Here is a 20,152-nt window from a genome sequence, read left to right as displayed (position 1 = left end):
CTCTCATTTTACAGAGGAGGAAACCGAGGCCCCAAAGTGGTTTCAACTTGCCTGAGATCGCAAAACTTGTGGACATCTAAGTCTGGATTTGATTCCAGGCCCCTGGCTTCCGAGTCAGAGGGCTCTTCCCACTCTAGCACACTGCCACACTAAGGGGGGCTGGGGAAGAAAAGCCAGGGAGCGGGGGAAGGCCATCCCCCAAAGTCGCCCTAGCAGGAGCAGTTTGGGGTCTTAGAGCAAGACAAAGATTTCATCTTGTGAGGTCAGTGGGAATACCCTGAGGTAGAGAAACACGATGGGATGCTGACAGCCACTCCTCAACCCCGCTGCAGCTGCCAGCCCCCGGAGAGTGATGATAATAACAATAATATTGTGTGTGTGTGTGTGTGTGTGTGTGTGTGTGTGTGTGTGTGTGCTGACCGTGTTCTGGGCACTAAGCCAAGCACTTTACAATTATTATCTAATTTGACCCTCACAACAACCCTGGGAGGCAGGTGCTATTAATATCCCCATATTCCAAATGAAGAAAATGGGGCAAACAGAGGTTAAGGGACTTGTCCAGGGTCACACAGCTAGTAAGAGTCTAAAGCCAGACTTTAACTTCGGCCCAGAGCTTGGTTCACAGCCCAGCCCTGCTGCCTCTAGCTTACCCACCTTTGGCAAAGCATGTCCCAGTTCAGAGTCGGTTTCTCTCTGGTATGGAAATCTCTTCATTGAAATTATTTTCAGCAACTCGCCCATAAATGATATTCTTACAGAGAAGCCCTGGGTTCAAGGAAGCTAGAGGTGGGGGCGAGGGGGCGTCCTCCAGTTCCTGAGTCCCTTTCTTCACCTTCCAATTGGCTCTTTGGACTAGAAGGGGAAGGTCCCTTCCAGCTGTGGAGTTTCACACAATTTATGAATCTGGGTCATTTTCTTCACATTAAAAACTCTTATGTCAATAATTTAAGAAAACTACCTAGGAACTCCTGCTTTGAACATAGAAAAGGGCCAAGTTCCTCTGAAAGTTGAGCCCTTTCTCCCTCCTTTGGCTTACTCAGGATCATCTGTCAGAAAGGGAAGGAGGGAACAATCCTCAGACATCATTAGGGCTGTATCCCAGAGAGATCAAAGAAAGGAGAAAAAGACCCACGCGTACAAAAATTATGAGAACAACTCTCTGAGTGGTGGCAAAGAGCTGAAAACCAAGGGGATGGATGCCCATCGACTTGGGTCCACAACCTCAAAAAAGTCAAGTACCCTGGTAAAGAGGATGTGAAGTTCTGGGGTCTGAGTTCAAATCCTACACTTTCTCACTGCATTACCTTGGACAAGTCACTTACCTCTCTGGGCCTCAGTTTCTTTATTTGCAAACAAAGGAGTTAGACTCATCCAGCTCTAAATCTGAGCTATTAGAATTGTTTCTGGGGCAGCTGCCTCTGGCCAAGAGTCTATGATAGGTCCCATGGCAAATGTCGGAAGCTAGATTCAAGCCAGTGCCTTCCTACCACAATGGCATGCTGCCTTTGGCGGCACCACCACCCAAGTGCTGACCTCAGACTGTCTTACTCATCAGTCATCAGCTGCATCTGACCTGGCAGGCATGGAGGGCTGTGCGTAAAGAGGCCCAGACAGCATTCATTAGCAATTAACTGCTCTGTGTGTGTGTGTGTGTGTGTGTGTGTGTGTGTGTGTTTTTAAAAGGTTCACTAATAATATTCACTAATAAGGCCCACCAGGCCCAGAGGCCTCGGGTGCTAGTGAGATGTAATTAACTGTCTAGAGGAAAGAAATTCAGCAGCAAGGCCAGGTTCACGGACTCCCAGGTGAAAGTGGGGAATCTTGGAGGGTAGAATTGGATACCAACCATCTCGCATTAAGTGCAGTACAGCGGGTACCGCCAGCAAGCCACAACACCTCAGAGCCTCACTCTGCCCCTCTGTAAAATGGGGCTACGGCTGCCCTATTGTCCCACACAGGAGGAGGGGCCCACGGAATGGAAATCCCAGCATCCTCACTCTGGACCCGGTTCTTTGACTGTCTCCAGTTGTATAGCCCAGAAGGCAAAGGAGTTGGGTTCAAATTCTAATTCTTCCACCTGTGCTCCGTGGGACCATGACCAAGGTCACTGAACCCCTCCAGCTCCTTCCAGCTCCAGATTCAGGATCCTGTATTTACTCACCTGTTTTAACCAGAAGCCATAGGATCACACACATAGACTTGGAAGGAACCTCAGAGTTCACTGCAGCCTTACTTTACAGATGAGGAAATTGAGGCCCAAAGAGGGGAGTGCCTGGTCTAACACCACATTACCAAGTAAGCGCCCTTCCTCGAGACCCCTGCCCTGACCAAGATACCCCAACGCCTCGCACAGTGGGTACTTACCACTCTGACTGACATTCACATAGGTCTATCACCTGCCTCCTATGAGCCAGGCACTGTCCTAGGCACTAAAGATACTGAGAAACCCATCTCTGTTCCCAAGGCGCTCACCATCTCTTAGCGGAGAGACAACATGCTGACAATCACCTACAAACAAGAAATATTCAGAATAAACTGACCACAGACACAGAGGGAAAGGATTAAGAATGGGGACTGGGAAGTACTTCCTGCAGAAAGTGGGACTGGAGCAAGCCAAGAGGTAGAGATTTGGAGGAAGAGTGCTCCAGGCATGAGGGAAGGCCAGGAAAAATCAAAGGCCTGGAGTCAGGAGATGAAGTGTCTTCAGCAAGGAGCTCCCAGGGGCCGGGTCACTGGCTCACAGAATACATGGAGGTAGAGCAGTGTGATAAGGTAGGGGGAGGCCCACAGGTCATGACGGGCTCAGAAAGCCAAACACAGAACCTGGTATTTGACCCTGGACGTGACATGGAGACGGGGGAGTTTGGGGCTGGGGAAGGGGTAGTAAAGTCTGATCTGAGCTCTGGGAAAATCTCTGACAGCCGAGTGGAAGCTGGACCAGAGTGGGGAGAGATCTGTGGTTTGGCAGTGATGGGACCGGGATAGACCAGGCAGCAGCAATGTCAGAAAGGAGATGCTATGAAAGCAGAATCGACAGGCTTTGGCCACAGAGTGGGGGTGGGGGTGGGGAGGGAAGAGCGTGAGAAGTCAATGACATCTGCACTGTAAGCCAGGGCATTGAAGGACGGTGGTGTCCTCGACAGTGATAGGACATTGTGGAGGAGAGGACCACTTGTCAGGGGGTGGAGAGAGAGGATGAGCTCAGTGTGGGGCAAGATGCCCACTGGACATCCAGTTCAAGGCAACTGGAGATGAGAGATGAGGTCAGCAGAGAGGCCGGAGCTGGACAGATAGCCTTGAGAATCATCAGCACAGAGATGGTCACTGAATTCACGAACACTGATGAGATCACCAACAAAACAGGATGGAGGGAGAGGAGAGTCTAGGACAAAGCCTGGGGGACACCTACAGTTAGCAGGCAAAGCCCAGATGGGAGATCCGGAAGGAGACTGAACAGTAAGCAGATGACAGAGGGAAAACCCAGGGCGACTGGGGGGATGGGCATCAAATGTCGGCGATCAACAGTGTCAAAGGCTCCACAGAAATCAAGAAGGATGAAGAATGAGCAAAGCCCATTAAGAGATCACTGGTAACTGGGGAGAACCATTTCAGTAGCATGGTGAGGTCAGAAGCCAGAAGTGACAGTGCAGTGGAGAGAACACTAGGCCTGGAGTCAGGAGGACCTGAGCTCAAATCTGGCCTCAGACACTTACTACCTGTGTGACCTTGGGTAAGTCACTTAATGCTCACTGCCTTTAAAAATAAAACAGTGAGAGAAAAGGAAAAGTCTCAACTGTAGAGTTTTAGGGGGACCGGGGAGACACAGACATGTTCATACAGATTCACTTCCCACTGCTCTCAGTTTCCCCAAACCCTTATGTAAGCCTTGTGTCCCTGTATCATCCCATATTTTTCCTCTCTTTTATGTGGAAACTCCTCAAAACAACCATCAGCCATAGGGACCTTCACCTTCTCTCCTCCTCTCACTTTCTTAACTCTCCCCTTTCCTTCTGGCTTCCGACCTGATTATTCAACTGGAATTGCTGTCTCCAAAGTTACTAACACACACACACACACACACACAAATATATTACATGATGACAGTATACTGTAATATTATAACATGCAACAAATATAGAGATGGCATTTACAGGTATGTAACGTACTTCACACACATCGTCTCATTTGAGTCTCATAAATATTTGCTGAATTAAATTGCAAAAGCCCATGAAAACACAAGGGAAACAACCAAACCCTAAACCAAAGGCAATTTCTCATAACACAGTGAGATTTCTAGACCAGGCCCCTCCTGTTCATTTCTGCAGTAAGAGTCCTTACTTTCCCCCACCAAATCCAGAAGTCAGTTAACATGACATGAGCCAGGTTCTGTGACAGTCACACAGCCAAGTGTCTTCCCCCCATTTCAACCCGGTGGGGTAAAGGCTATAATTATTAGTAATCCCATTTAACATATGGGAAAACTGAGGCTGGAAGCAGAGAAGTGACTTCAAAAATGCAATTCGATAAACATTTATTAAGTACCTACTGCATGCCAGACCCAGCACTGAGCTTCCCAGATCACAGAACCAGTATGGATCTGAGGCAGGATCCGCACTCAGGTCCCCTTGACTCCCTCCATAAAGACAAGGGCTGAGTCACACACAGGCAACCCTGTAAGACCCCAGGCTGTCTTTGTATCATGTTCTGTCACTCTGTATCAGGGATCATAACCTCTTTGTGGGTCAGGGATCCACCTCTTTGGCAGTAATTCTAACCCTGCTTCTAATCTGGCTTCTCAGAACACATTTTTTAACTACACAAAATCAAATACATATGAAGACAAAGAAAAACAATTATAATGAAATAGAGTAATCAAAGTTTAAAATAAAAATGTTCACGGGCTCCAGGCTGAGCTCGAAATACCCACTTGGTGGGTGGATCCAGACAAAGCCCGCCAGCTCCATCTACCTGCTGGAGCCCCATGTCATTGTGGGCCAAGAAGCCGGGAGGTTGCAGGTAGTCCTTCCACACACATTCCCACAAAAACCCAGGGCTGCGGCCTTGGAGCACCAGGGTTAACTCTGCCCACAGGAGAACAGATCTAGGTTGGCTGGGCAAGGGAAGGATGGATGCCAGCCTAGAGTCTGGCAGGGAGCTCCTGGGACCCTTTTTTGCCAGCTATTTCGATTCTGAATGGCTTCTATGTTGTCTTGAGAATTGCTTCTCCCTGAGGGATTGGAATAATTTGACTAAAAGGACTATTTGTCAAAATCTTCTGGCCCTCAGTGGCCCACTGTACCACAGGCCAAGGAAGCAACATAATCACCTTCATTAGACTTGAGCAGAGAATGCCAAAACTACAAGGGAGCATGCTCCAGCCTCCTCTTCTTACAGATGGAGGAAACTGAGTCCCAAAGACAGGTGTGCAAGTCACTTTACCCCAATTGCCTTGCTTTCCCCTCCAAAAAAAAAAGGAAGAAAGAATTGACTAGCCCAACGTCAAAGCATCAACCAGTGACAGAATCAAGACCAGAACTGAGGTCTTCTGTGAGCTGTTCTCCCCACTCATTGACCCCCTGGATCCTGGCCAAGTGAGAAACCATCTTGCTATCCACCAATGGGGCGATCCCCTCCCTGCCACCTCCGCTCGAGCTTGCCACCAGTTCTGAGTTTATTTTCATTACCTAAGCCCAGCTGGAGCAGGCGGAATTAAAAACAAGGAGGGCCATCCCAGATCCCAGTAGTCCAGAGCCAGCTGTCCCAATGTCTCTGCACATCTGCACACTCCCTCTGCTAGTTAACAAGCCATGGGCCACTCGCTCTGCACACAAGGCTACTAGAAATGGACCCGCAAACCAGCGACCCATTCTGAAAAGGCTGTTTGTTCTGCCCAGGAAGGATATTTTTACATGGGTTTAAAACAATGTAGGCAGTGACTTCAATAATGTGAACAAAAAGACCAGTTAAAGCAAGCCAAATGCTATGGAACTGAACTGACACATTCTGGTGTTGGCAACGAGAAGAAGAAAGCTACTAGCGCCTTTTCTTCAGAGAGCTGGGAAGCGTGATACTGCACACGCTGTCAGATGCGGTCGATCCATCCGTTCATTGCTTGGGAGCCTGGCCCCATGGCACGTATAACAGAGCAGTAGGCATCCTGTCTCCTCCCTTAGAACAGGAGCTTCTTGAGGGCAGGGGCTGCACTTTGGCCTTTCTTTAGAATTCCCAGGACTTAGTACAGTGCCTGGCACATAGAAAGTAATAATAAAAGCTTGCTGACCAGCTGGTATAATGGCTAGACCCCTGGACAGATCTAATGTTAATCCTGGACAAGTCCCTTAACTCCCTTAGCCCCTTTCCCAGTCTGCAAAATGATTACAATTGTAGCATCTGTCTCCCAGGTTTCTTTGTATCATATGAGATAATACACATAGCATGTGTATAAATGGTAGTTATTACTCTTATAATTACTATAAATCCCAAGAAGATTCCCACTTGAAGACTGGAAAAGAAGCAGGCAAACAACTCGTCCATTACACTGTAGTGACGTTCAAAGCAGACGGTCTTCTTCGTGGCCCCCTTTGTGGATACTATCTCACCTGCCATGAGCAAACTGAAGCACAGGGACTGGACTGTCCATCTCAACCCAAGAACCCTGTCCTGGGGGGGAAGAGCACTACATTTGCTTAGGAAAGTTACTTCCCCCAATGTGAGTCTTAATTCCGTCTATGAACATGACAGAGCTGAAATCTCCTCTCACTTCGCCTCTCTTGGTCTGCTTCCCCAAAATGAGGTTTCTGAGCTTGAGCTGACAACATGGAACAACTCTGCATCACTTGATCTAATTCACAAGCAAGGCCAAACATCAGCCGTGATGTGTGTCACTGGCCCTCCTTGAAAACAAAGGACCCACAACTGGACAGATCTATGACCTGCCGAAGCACGGCCTCTCAGAGCTGATCCCCTGCTTGCAGGCCACAGGTCGTCCACTCCCACTGTGGCTGGCCTACAGTTGGGTACAGATCGCACCGTCCATCTGCAACACACTGTGCCCGTCACTGGGGGAAACAGAAAGATCAGGGACTGGAGGAGCACAGCTCCAGAGCTGGACGCCTGCTAATCCCACTCCCACATTTTACCGATCGTGCAGGGACCAAGTGCTGGAGGCAGAATCTGAACCCAGGTCAGAGCTCACTTCCAAAGCCAGACCTCTGTAAGGGGCTGCCCCACTGCACCCAGACGGCTCACTGTGGCTCACAGGTCTCACCTGAGACACCAGCGTCTATCAGTCCCATTTTGGTCCCCCTCATCTCAGCACTTCATCCACAACTCCCAGGTTGAGTAAGCTTCCAACACTGCTCAAATCCAAGGGAGTAGAGCTCCCACTTCCCTGAATTCAACTGCTATGGCAACCCCACTCATTTGGAACATGATAAGAACAGGACAGGGGTGGCCAGGTGGTACAGAGAATAGAGCACCAGCCCTGGAGTCAGGAGGACCTGAGTTCAAATGCAGCCTCAGACACATAACACAAAAACTAGCTGTGTGACCTTGGGCAAGTCACTTAACCCCAATTGCCCTCCAAAAAGCAAAAAATAAAAAAAAGAACAGGACAGAAAGCTTTAAGTGACATCGAAGTTAGAAGGGAAGTAAAGTCGGATCTAAGTTGTCCAACTCAACAGTTTCTTTCAAGAGAGTGACTGAGGGCAGAGTGGAAAGAGGGACTGGCAAAGTCAGGAGCCCTAGGCTTAAATACAGACTGGTACATATTCATTGTAGAGCCCGGGGTAAAGGATGGGGGGAGAGAAGGCCCTTCTCCTGTCAGAGCCCCAGGTTTAACATCTCTAAAGCAAATATTAGCTGTAAGTACCATTCTCCCAGGGTTGTTGTGAGGCTCACACGGGAGAAAGACGGTCCAGAACAATCTGTGAGCTTTCAAGGGCCATGGAAATAGGAGCTGTCACTCTCAATACCACCATTCCTGTTAATACCTCACCAGGGTGCTGGGAGCATGGCAGCCGGCCCCTGGGATCCACTACAGAAATATAAGCCGGCCTTCCTCCTCCTCTGTCCTCAGATTCCAGACCTAAATCTCCTTTCCCACCAATCCTTTGAGCCTGCTCCTCCTCTCGCCCTGCTTTTTCTCAATTTTAAAATCTGGTTCTCTACATTCCATTAGTAAAAAGGATGATGTTCCATGTACTGAGGGTCCCAGGCATGGAGTCTGCTCCTCCCTTCTTTGTCAGGTCTTCAAAGTGGCTCCCTGACTCCAGCCCTGGTCCTACCTAGACCAAAACTCGGGTCTATGGAGGAAGAGGTAGAAAGCACGAGGCTCGTGCACTGCCTCTGGTCTCAGCATATCCAACAGCTAAATAACCCAAGAAAAACATAAAGGGAATATTCACTTTAGAACTTCACATACCCCTTCCCTACTCCCACCCCCACCCACCATGTGTACAACTCTTATCTTCCCCCCCAAAAATTTTATTTATGCACAATGTCTTATCTATTACACAGAGGGGGAGAAAACTTGGCCAGTAAAGATCAGGGCAGATCTGGGACGTCGCTGGTACAGGGAACTCCCAGAGGAGGAAACTCCTTCTACAGTGCAGATAGACACCCCCGCGGGGACTTAGAGTTTAGAGGAGGAGAACTGCTTAAAACACCAAGGTGGAGTGATTGTTCTGGAGCCCCACACTCAGAGGCCGCCACTGAACCCCGGTTTCCTACTTCCTCTGCCTTCTTTCTATCCATTACTGTTGTGATTCAGTCGTTTTTTCTTCAGTTGTACCCGACTCTTTGTGACCCCATTTGGGGTTTTCTCAGCAAAGATAATGGACTGGTTTGCCATCTCCTTCTATGGTTCATTTTACAAATGAGGAAACTGAGTTAAGTGACTTGCCCAGGGTCACACCTAGTGAGTGGCTGAACCCAGATTTGAATTAAGGAAAATGAGGTTTCCTGACTCCAGGCCCAGGAGCCTGTCCACTGCATCACCCAGTTGTCCTTTCTATCCATTATACCATCATTCTCAAACCTCATACTTTTAATTAAAGGCATTTTGAAATCAAACACTGAGGAACAACCCAAAGTCTCCCCACCCACAGACTCTGGACACTGATGTCTTTGTGGGATTCTCTAATCTTATCAACGCAAACAACGACCAAATCTCCTAGTTTTTCTTTTCTTTAAAGTGAACCTATTACTTTGGAATGAAATTAAAGTCAAAACAGAAATATTCTAGGAATTGAGTGGCTAAGTTCATCTAAAGCTCTAAGTCTCAAAATCCTTCTTTATTTCAGCCCCTCCTTTGTTTTTTTCTGAATAGCCTTTATAAACAGTATTATTCAGACTGGAGATGGACGCGCAGCTACCTGTTCAAAAATGGAAGAGAACACAATTGGCCAACTGTAAGCCAATGATCTTGGCTTCAAATCCTGGCAGAATTCTAGACTGCATTGTTAAAGGGATAATTCAAAGAGAAGACCAGTAGAAGCAGATGAGGAATGAAGAAAGCAGACCCAGGAGAAAAAGATTCATAATGAATTACAGAGGTATAAACAAAAATATTGCCACAAGAACTCCAAGGCCAACCTTGGCCCTCGCAAAGAGACCGGGAAGCACGGTTACCTCTTGGGTGGAGGAAGGGCTGCCTGCCAACCTGCCAGCGTCTCGGAAGGGCCTACTGGGCACCGGCACCGCATGGAACGTTGCCGACCCTGTTTGGATCCTCATTTTTGTTTGACTGGTTTTCATTTGTCTGAGGGAGGATATATTGGGATTGGACTTTGGTGTATGACAACAAAGCTCTAAAAAAGCATCAGGCCAGTTTCCTGCCATATTAAGTAGAACATTCTGGGGATAACTGACTTTTTCTTTGACGATCTCTAACTTACTTGTACAACACCAATTCATGATTAAAGAAAGACCCCCAAGGAGGAAGAGCCAGGCCCCCCCCCCACCCGTCCTGAGGCAGCACTGTACTTTGGGACCGCTCTCATGGTGAGGAAGCACTTCCTGACATCAGATTTTTGACCAAGGTCACAAATGCAGTAACAGAATTGGCATCGGTTCAAATCCCACACCTCACAGTTAAAGGCTGTGGGATCATAAGCAAGTGGCCTCAAATAGAGATTTGAGCCCATGGGGACCTTCCACAGTGGGAGAGCAGGAAATTCAAACAGAACTTGTGTGGAAAGTTTGGCAAATGATACAGCACACCAGAAATGATGCCAGTCTTTATCAAAAGCATTGCATGACAGATGGTCTTGTGACTGCAACCTCCAAATCCAGAGTGCTGCACCTCCCTAGGACACGTCAACAGGCGTGTGCAGGCACCCTCCACAAACACCTTCTTTAATTTGAACCAGCCCTGCTATTTCCCTGGTGAACGACCAATGAGAAACTCCCTCCACCAGGACAGCCTGTAATTCTGAGCAACTCGGAGTCCTAGAGAGTGGCCCGGGACATTGAAAAGCTAGAGGGTGGCCCGGGACATTGAAAAGATAATTGACTCACCCGCAGGAGGAAGAGTCAGGACTTGAATTCAGGTCTTTCCACAATTCCTGTCCCCAGATTTCATGAACTTGTCCTGACCAGGTAGGTCCTGAATTCCTCAGATGACTCTGTCCCAGGCTCACTTTCACCTCTAAACAGGGAATGGAACCATCACTGTGGTCGCTCCATGTTCAAGGGATGCCCCAGGTCTTCAGGGCCCAGAGGAGAGTACCTAGCAACAGACACGGCCCGACAGTGGCCCCGCCCCAACACTAGGTGGAAAGAAAGACACTTCCCCATCTGGGACCTTGGCAAAGAGGGGTGCCCAGATGGGGCAGCAGGAGGGTATTCAGAAGGCAGTGAGGAGAGGGCTTCACTCCTGTCAGACAGAAGCACCCATGAGCAGCCCTGGATTCTGCCCAGGCCCAGAACCAATGGGTCTGGGTTCAAATCCTGTCTCAGTATCACCTGGGGGAGAGACACTCCGCCAAGGCCTTGGTCTCCTACTCTATAAAATTAGGGATGAGACCAGACATGGAAGAGGGCTTCCTGCTCTGGAGCTGCACTCTCATCTCATCTGCCCCAGAGCAGACAACCAGCCGCTCTGCTTTTGCACTGGCCGTGAGCAGCCCTACACCTGCCATGCCCTCCTGGCCTCCTTGGAGACTCAGCTTCCATCCCACCTGCTTCAGGGGGGCCTTTCCCACGCCGCAGTCCTGCCCTCCTCCAATAGTGCAGGTCTCCCCCCACCAATTAACTTCTCCTTACATTATCTTAACCCATATGTAGCATGTTTTTTCACAAGCATCTGCAGGCAGCGTGGCCCCATGAGTAGTGTGCTCTGCTTGGAGAATGGAAGATCCAAGTTTGAATTCTGCCTCAGACACTTACTAGCTAAGCAAGCCACCGAAACAGAGTCTGGCCTCGTCTCCCCACCTGTAAAATGAGACCAGTGATGGCACCTCCTTCCCAGGGCTGTTGGACTCTCCAAAGAGATAAGGTGTGGAAAGTGTTTTACAAGTCTCATAAGCTCGAGGCAGCGGTCAGCTACTGTTACAGACTTTGGACAGACACAAAAAATGGCCAAAATGGCAGATGGGAGCCCTATGAAAGGGGAGGGAAGGGGAAGGACGTTGTTGCAGCAAGCACCCCAGTGTCCCCAGGGTGCCTGCTCCCACAGGTTCTTGGATCTGCTTTGTTAAAGGAAAGCAACTCAAAATGGGTTAACAAGCTTACTTTAATCAGTCTGACATATATCGTTTACCTTGTTCAGGAGAAAAGGTCAGCACCCTGAACCTCAAAGTATACAGGCATAATTATCAAGACAGAAACAGATCAAGTAGACAGATTTCCAAACTGTCCAACCATTACATCCATACCCGGGTTTTTCAAAGCCGGGGGACTCTCAACAACGGCTTCCCAGAATTCAGATCAAATCACAGAACACTTCTCAAAGTGAGTCCCAAAAACAAAGCTACACATCAGGGCTTATATAGCCTTCTCCTGGCTCAGAGAATGTAACAACCTTATTGACTCATTGGCCAATCAAGAAGTATCTACTGAAAAACAAGCCTCCCCCACCCCAGGCTTCAGGTGCACATTAGCCTAGGGGCAGGGAAGATCTTTAAAATTTACATTCTTATTACAGACCTAAATAAATATATAGGAGCCAAAAAGAGCCCAAGCTGGTTCCATGATGAGAGTTCAGGAAAACCACTGGCCAACACCCTCTCTACCTCCAGACGGCCAGCTCCAGAGTCACGACAAAGCCAAGAATGCCCTGGTATGTCAGGTGAACCCCCGGGGACAAAGAGATGATAGAGGACCCCCTTCTTTGGAGCACTGATCCTGGACAGCCACTCATGATTCAGGCATGGCTTGGGCGCCATGGGAGAACTCAAGAAGACCCGAGTTCAAATCCAGCCTCAAGTAGTTACTATCTGCAGGAGCCTAGTCAACTCACTTCATGTCTCTGCCTTAGTTTCTAAATCTGTAAAATGAGGAATACAGAACCACCTACTTTCCAGGACTGTTTTCCCAGGATGCAAAGTGATATTTGTTAAGTGAAATGTTAGCTGTTATTATTATAATTGTTATTCCAACTCAAATTTTGTGATTCCACACCCATGAGTCATAAAGATACATAACAATATTTCTGTGTTTATTTCTGAAGGCAATATGATAAAATGGATAGAGGTTCAGTGGGGAAGACCTAAGACTTGGGTTCAAAACCTCCTCTGACATTTACTGGCTAGGTGGGAAGGGGGGACCCCCAGGCAAATCACACAAGGTCTCTAAGCCTCAGGCACCTCCCTATGACTACAGATTAGACTCCCTATAATCTGCCCTAGTGAAGATAGTCCCAAATGGATCATCCCACATCAGGGAAATCATGGAATTGGATTCTATACCAACAGACACTGATCTCTGGAGTCCATCACCCAGCCCCATCCCACCTCACTATTCTCACCTACAAAATGGGGATAAGAATGCCTCCAGACCCTACCTCCCAAGTCCAAATGAGAACATGTATGTAAAATACCTTTAAGAAAGCCAGTCTTCATTGTTCATGACAAAAGCAATGGGCTACACCCAACATCAAAGTTTTAAAAGATAAACAGAAGTGGGCTATTTATATTGCAACAGTAAAAAGTCCAACAACAATCTTGCCGAGCAGGGGAGGAAATGAACTATTTATTTATTCAAAGAATGATTCCAGCAGAACACAGTGACCAGAACAAGACATGTGGATGGCTGCTGGCATTTTCCAAGGCTGGTTATTAGACACAGAGTCCAGAAGCCAGGTGCTTCATTGGCAGGTGCCTCCTCCAACCATCCATCATCAACAAGCATTTATGGAGCCTTACTTGGGCCTGATCTGGTGCTAGGCAGGGGAGATGGAGACAAAGGGGAAAGTAACCTCAGCCTTCCAGCAACTTCCATCACAATGGAGGCAGACCGCAAACCATTCACACACATACATCCCACATACATATACCTGTCTGGTCTATGATGCCTTTCCTCGCCTCCTCTCACTCTGCCCTGCAGCCAAAGGGGTTGTCTGGATGTTACCCACATGTGGCAATCAGTCTCCTGCCAGCCTACAACAGGCTCCCACCTCTGTGAATCCCCTTATTCCAAAGGCTTCCAAAATGTCCTTTCCAAACCCACTTATGACACTTGAGACTATGTCACCAGGCAAATCATTTACCCCCCCCCCCAGGAGGGAGGGAGAAAGGGAGGAAGGAAGGAAAGAAGAAAAAGAAGGAGGAAGGAATCAAGGACGGAGGAAAGGAGGGAGGGAAAGAAGGAAAGGAGGAGGGGGGAAGGAAGAAAGGGAGGAACAGTTATTAACACTTGCTAGGAGCCAAACACCCCATTAAGCCCTTGGGGCACGAATAATAAAGGATCTAGGCCCTGCCCTCCAGGGAGAGACAATCCAAAGATGGGAGCCAGATGAGAAGGAAGGGCTGGTCTGGGCCCCCCAAGTGGGCTCACTGAGTTTGTACTCACCCACCCATCAAGTTTCAAAGCTTAAAGGGTTAACTCCCCAGGGTGTGAGCACTAATGAGGATCAAACACAGGTATAGACCATACTTACTGCATTCAAGAAGGGTAAGGTGGTTAGTCGAGACACCAAGCATTAGTTAAATATCGACTATATGCCAGCGGTGCTAAGTCCTTCACAAACAGTCCCCGTTTGGGCCTCACAACAACCCAGGAGGGAAGGGATCTCATGATCTCCCTTTTACAATTGAGGAAAATAAGGCAGACAGAACCTAGAGTCAAACCACTAGTAAAAAAGTAAGAGGCTGGATTTGAACTCAGGTCTTTGTGATTCCAGGCCCATTTTAAGTTCCAGCTCATCGCCTGGATGTATGGGAGGCATCCTGGGCAAGGCCAAAGGGATGGAGCAAGAAGGCCCATTTGACAGGACTACAGAGTGTTTAAACACAGAATGAAGTGGGAGGGCAGGATGGGGCCAGGCCTAGACTCCCCACTCCAGGCTAATATTCTCTGCCCCTAGACCCCTGTACCCCAGGCTAATATTCTCTGCCCCGCCCCCCACTACGGCCCTCCATGGCCTTGCCCATACTCAGGAAGAGCCCTTCCTAGCAAAGGCTCCCTCCCACCCCTGGAACTTCAAGTTTTCTGAAAACAATATAGCAAAATGTTGGGGAAATACCCCACCCACCCGCTGCCTGGGGCTCGAACAGCAAACCAGAAATATGACTCTTTCATCAGCGGCCAGCCTCCACACAATGGGCCCATTGTTCAGTCTTCCCAAGCAGTGTGTCAGCATGTCAGGGCTGCTGAGAACAGGGCACCCCAGCCCTGTGGGGGCCCCCCAGCCTGGCTCAGGCGGTCACCAGGTTCCGATCCTCTCAAACCTAGCCCCCAGTAAAAATGTCATCGCATCTCAGGTCCCCCAGGTCTGTGTCAGAGTTATGAGACCGGGAGGCCGGGGATGTGAGGGGTCGTTCTGTCCTGAGAGGGGATGCCAGGATGCAGCCTCAGAACTGTGGAATGCAAGGCCCATACAAAGGCAGTGTGGGGCAGAGGAAACAGTCTGCCTCCTCCAAGTCAGAGAAACTGGGCTCACACCCCAGCACTTACCTACAGGACACCCTTTGGGCCTTTGGTCTGTCAGGAATAATATGGGGGCTTGGACAAGATGGCCTCTCAGCCCTTCTAGCTCTAAATCTGTCACCCTCAAATCTCTACATGTCCAAATGTTTCTCACCACATTGATGACCCCCCAAGAAACGAGAACACTAAATATAAAAGAAAAACACAGCTGCATCACCACAGAGACAGAGGAACAGGGAAGACCTGGGCACACAAGGGCCGGGTGACCCTGGGCAAGGTCCTGCCAGCCCTCTGGGCATCGCTAAGACTCACAGGAAGCTGCCTCCCCCAGGAGCTGCTCCCATCAAGGAAGTAAAAGCCCCAATGGCCATCAGAGCGGCCACCCATCCAAGCAGCCACCCGTCTGTGCAGGCTGGCCAGCCACAGAGATAAAGATAAGATAGTAACCACAAGAGCAGACACTTCTTTCTAGAGCCCTTGGGAGTTTACACACAATCACTCCTGTGAGCCCCATAAACACCCGGGGAGGAGGAACATCAGGAATGATGCCCATTGTAATAGTCATGGGCAGCCAGAACACATGAGGGCCAGAACTGGAGCAGAAAAGCACCTCGGAAGTCCTCTGCAGCAGACTTCTCAAAACTCTTTGTCTCAGGAATTCTTTATAATCTTAAAAATTACTGGGGTGGCTATGTGGCACAGTGAATAGAGGACCAGCCCTGGAGTTAGGAGGACCTCAGACACTTAACACACTTCCTAGCCGTGTAACTTTGGGCAAGTCACTTAACCCTAATTGCCCTCCAAAAAAAATTTACTGAAGACATCAAAAGCTGTTTGTTTATAAGGGTCATATCAAGGGGCATCTTGGTAAATATTTAACAATCAACTCTCCAGAAAATGAACGATATTTAAATATACTCTTAAGTTCCACCAGTATTATTATTATTTTCTCCATCATTTAAGTCTAGGTGATCAACTAAATAATAAATGAAACCCTTATTTGTAGCATTTTCTGATTTCCAAGTGCAAATGCTCATGATGAAAATTTTAACAATCAACTCTTGGGAATTTTACTACATTAGAAATTAAAACTTCTTAATATGATTATAAAAAGAGAGTTGACTTCACAGATACCCATGAGAAGGTCTTGAAACCCATACCTCGAGGAGCATTGATTTAATACAACCACATCTTTTTACGGATGAAGAAACTGAGACCCAGAGAAGTCCACTCTCTTGCCAAAAGTCACACATGCTGCTTCTAAGTGGCAGAGCTGAGATTTGAACCTGGATCTATAGATTCCAAAGCCCTCCCTCTCTCCCCTGGGTGGGCCTTATGGAATGATGCCCTGTCTACCACCTTTTTTGATAAGGAAAAGCACAAGGAGAGATGGCAAGTCACCTCCAGGTCCTTCGGGTGGGCAGAGCTTGGACAGATATCAGAGGCACAATCAACAACCAGCAGCCATGCTTTTCTAAGAAGGGAGAAAACTGAGATGACCGTGCTTGGCTAGCAGGGGCACACTCTACCCCGAGGAGTCGGGGAAGAGAGACAGACAGCAAAGAGGGAGCTCATGCACTGGGAAAGAACTGCAGAAGCCACAGCCCCAAGAGGTTGGATTCTGTCTTTATTCTCCAGGCCTCAGTTTCATCACTTGTAAAATGGGAGGGTTGGACTATGCTTTCCATAGATCTTACTCTCTAAATTTATGATCCTGGGATTATTCCCAGAGCCGGCGTTTCTCAAATTATGCCGCAAGGAACCCAGAAGCCCCCCGAGCTTGCTTGCTCATTTATCCTATGTCAGTCTCATGAAGTTTGTTAACAGGCATTCAAAAGAACGATTTTAGAGGATTTTGCTACCAGGACTCTGCTAAAGCTTTGCTTAAAATGAAGGGGTCTCCTCCCGTGGCAGTCTGAGAACTCCACGGAGATCCGAGGCAGGCCTTTGGGATGGGACGTTTCTTCTGTCATTTCCCCAATAAAAACAGTCCCTTTCATTATAACTGGAAAACAGTTTGCACACAAATAATACAGAAGGTTTTAGCCACTGTATGGAGCTCGGACTGGACAGGAGAAGACTCGATTCAGACAGATTAATCAGGAGACTCTTGGGCCCAGTCAAGGCATGAGGAGAGCCTGAACCAGGACGATGGTGGTCGTGTAAGTGGGGAAAGGAGGCTGTGTACAGCCCTCTCAAGGCCCCCATGATGAGGAACCCAAAGGGGAATCTTTTCAAAGGTCCTGCAGGAACCCAAGACAAACATTCATTAAGCGCTTTCTAGGTCCAATGGACCAGGCTAAGTGCCCGGGTTACAAAGAAAGACCAAAAACAAAAAGAAAAATCCCATAAATAAACACCAAATAATTTGCATCCTACAAACATGGAATTTCCATTTTAAGGAAACTAGGAGGCAAAGATAGAAGGTATATGATTGTGCTGTCATTAACGGGGTGGGAATCCTGCCTCGAACACAGCTGTGTAATAAGAGGCAAAGCCCGTCACAGCTCTCTGACTCAGTCTGCCCACCTGTGAAGTGGGGATGAGTCCACCACAAAGGGCTAGTGTGAGGGTCAGGAGAAAATATCTGGAGAACACTGCCTAAGCCTCTTAAAAGGACAGCTAGCATTGTTTTTCATTGATCCATCCAACCAACCATTTAGTGATAATATGATAATTATTAACGATACAATAAACAGAAATGTGTTAAATGGTCCCGTGAGTCATTCCGGCAGGTTGGGAGAGTTCACAGCCAGAGAGCTGGCAGCTGGCTCAGAAAGGGGGCATGCCAGGCTCTGTGCAAGACAGAGAATGAAGAAAAACAGTCCCTGCCTGCAGAGAGTCTCTGTGATCACTGAAAGGTGTTTGCACACAAATAAAAGAGCTAACGATTGTTGGCGTGGGTATAACTCGTTAAGGTTTACGATGCCCTTTATATACACAAGTCATTTCATCCTCCTGACGTCCTGGAGAGGAAGGTGCTGTTACGACCCCATCTAACAGGTGGGGAAACTGAGGTTGATAAAAGCTGGGGGTTCACACAGTTAAGTCTGACCACTCGGCCCCTGCATTACTATGGAGGCAACGTGGGGGGAGGAGGAGAGGGAGGGGAAAGAATAGTAATCACGTCACTGAACAGAAACCTGAGGGAAACCAAGCATTCTGGGAGACAAAAGGGAGAAGCACAGGGCTGGCATGGAGGACAGCCTGGGGAAACTGAGTATCAAAAACAAGGAACAGCAAGTTGGCTGTTCAGTCTGTAGAGTTATAACTGGTGGGACAGTGAAAGACCTGAGTTCAAATCTAGCCTGTGACACTTACTGGCTGTGTGACCCTGAGCAAGTCACTGGACCACTGTTTGCCTCAGTTTTCCCAACTGTAAAATGAGGGTCATAATAGCACCTACCCCCAGGGCTGCTGTGAGGATCAAATGAGATAATGGGTGTAAAAAGGTGCTCAATAAATGCTTATTCCTTTCCCCCTTTCCTTCTGGAATGAGACTAAGAAGGTGTGCTGGAGCAGGTTCTGAAGGGCTTCAAATGCCAAACACAGCAGTCATGTTTGAGAAGATTAGCCAGAAAGAGTCTAAGACTTCAGTCAAGCCAATGGGGATTTATTAAGCACCTACTGTGTGCTAGACACAAGCACTGAAAGCCCACCCCTGCCTTCCTGGTACTCACAGTCAAAGGGGCCAGACCACATGGGAGCGACTGCACAAGCCAGTACAAGACAGAGGCCACAGAGAAAAGCCGGGGAGCTGGAACGGGCCCTTGGGACCTAGGCCAGAGCCCACCCAGGTCCCCCGCAGGCCCAGGCCCCTCCCCAGGCCACAGCTTCATCTCTTCCAGCTCTGAATCACACTCCTCCCTGCTCCCTCCCCCTTTCAGGGTTATTAGGGTCTAAAATCCCCTTCAGGAAGCTTACAGATCCAGGAACTAATCCAGCCGCCACTGGCCCACCCAATTAGACAAACACCAGGGGAATTCTTTCCCATTCACCCAAGATGAATTATTTCTCACCCTTGACAAAGAGCTCCTCTGGAAGTCAATCCAAATTGGAATTAATGCCCCAAATCTCACTATGATGAAGGCAATTCACTGTCACAAAGTTCAAATTCAGATAAAAAGGGACCCTCGGCTCCCACACCACCCTCACCTCAAAGATCGGTCTCACCCTGAGCTAGAACACTGGGCACCCAGGAGGGAGCTTGGAGCAACGTGCTGATTTCTCAAAGAAACTTGCCTCCTCCTCTGGCCCACAGAAAGGCTCCGCCCAATCCCACTGGCCTCCTTCCTCCCCAGCAGCACACTTCCACATTCCAAAGTTCTAAACCCAATAAAAAGAAAGTTATCTGTGCCCACAAAACAAAAGAATCTGATAACCTTATCTAGCCATTCCCAAAATGCCCTTCTCTTTACTCAGACTCCAGACCACAAACAGGCGACCACCTGCTGGGCTAGGCCTGTGTCAATGGGGCTGCCCAGACAGAAGGCCGGAGATAACTCACCAGCTCTCTGCTGATGATTATCTTCTGATAATCATTTTATTAGCTGTGGTTACAGCTATAATATAATAACACACAAACATCTCCACCAGCCTCCACTCTTCTCCTAGACAAGATTGCTAACCAGAAACAAGACGCCCTACTAAAAAATGTTTCTTAAAATCATCAAAAATAGGGCCTTCTCCCCAAAAAGAGATGTGAGAACTCCCCCCACCCCAAACACTCCTCTGCCAGGGCCTGCAACTGGCCGCAGTGAGTAGGAGGGCAGATGCCTTTGATACGAATCACTTTTGCTGAATTTTTCGTTTCAAACAAAAACGAATTAGAAAGTTATAAGGAACAGCTTTGGGGGGAGCAGTGATACAAGGGGAAATCCAGTGGACCTGTCAAGTAAAAAATGGCCACAAATATGTGGTTTTTTTTTTTAATTTGATTTTAAAAACAAAGAAATCCAGAAAGATAGAAGTGAATCAAGGCAAAGGGAGATGGGGAACAGGAGAGGAATGCTTTATGAGAGTTAAGTGAGAAGGAAGGAGAAGAGACCTGTCACCCCAGAACTGA

The 20,152-nt window shown here is 48.2% G+C and overlaps 1 protein-coding gene across 6 annotated transcripts in view; it reads right to left on the bottom strand.

Annotated features, from left to right (window-relative positions):
* SGMS1 (sphingomyelin synthase 1) overlaps window positions 1-20,152 on the bottom strand; it is a 240,172-nt gene that overhangs the window by 134,437 nt on the left and 85,583 nt on the right. Inside the window, exon 1 of one of the 6 annotated variants that reach the window (XM_069101802.1) lies at window positions 11,762-11,848. The exons of the other annotated variants lie outside the window; for them this stretch is intronic. The gene's annotated coding sequence lies outside the window, so the exon portion shown is untranslated. Of the gene's footprint in view, window positions 1-11,761; window positions 11,849-20,152 lie in introns of those variants that run through there. 6 annotated transcript variants of the gene reach the window in all.

The sequence above is a fragment of the Petaurus breviceps genome, unplaced genomic scaffold (assembly GCF_028583685.1).
Source record: "Petaurus breviceps papuanus isolate PSGF00001 unplaced genomic scaffold, PetGlider_PUasm1.0 490, whole genome shotgun sequence".
NCBI lineage: Eukaryota > Metazoa > Chordata > Mammalia > Diprotodontia > Petauridae > Petaurus > Petaurus breviceps.
This window is presented reverse-complemented; position numbering and strand designations above follow the sequence as displayed.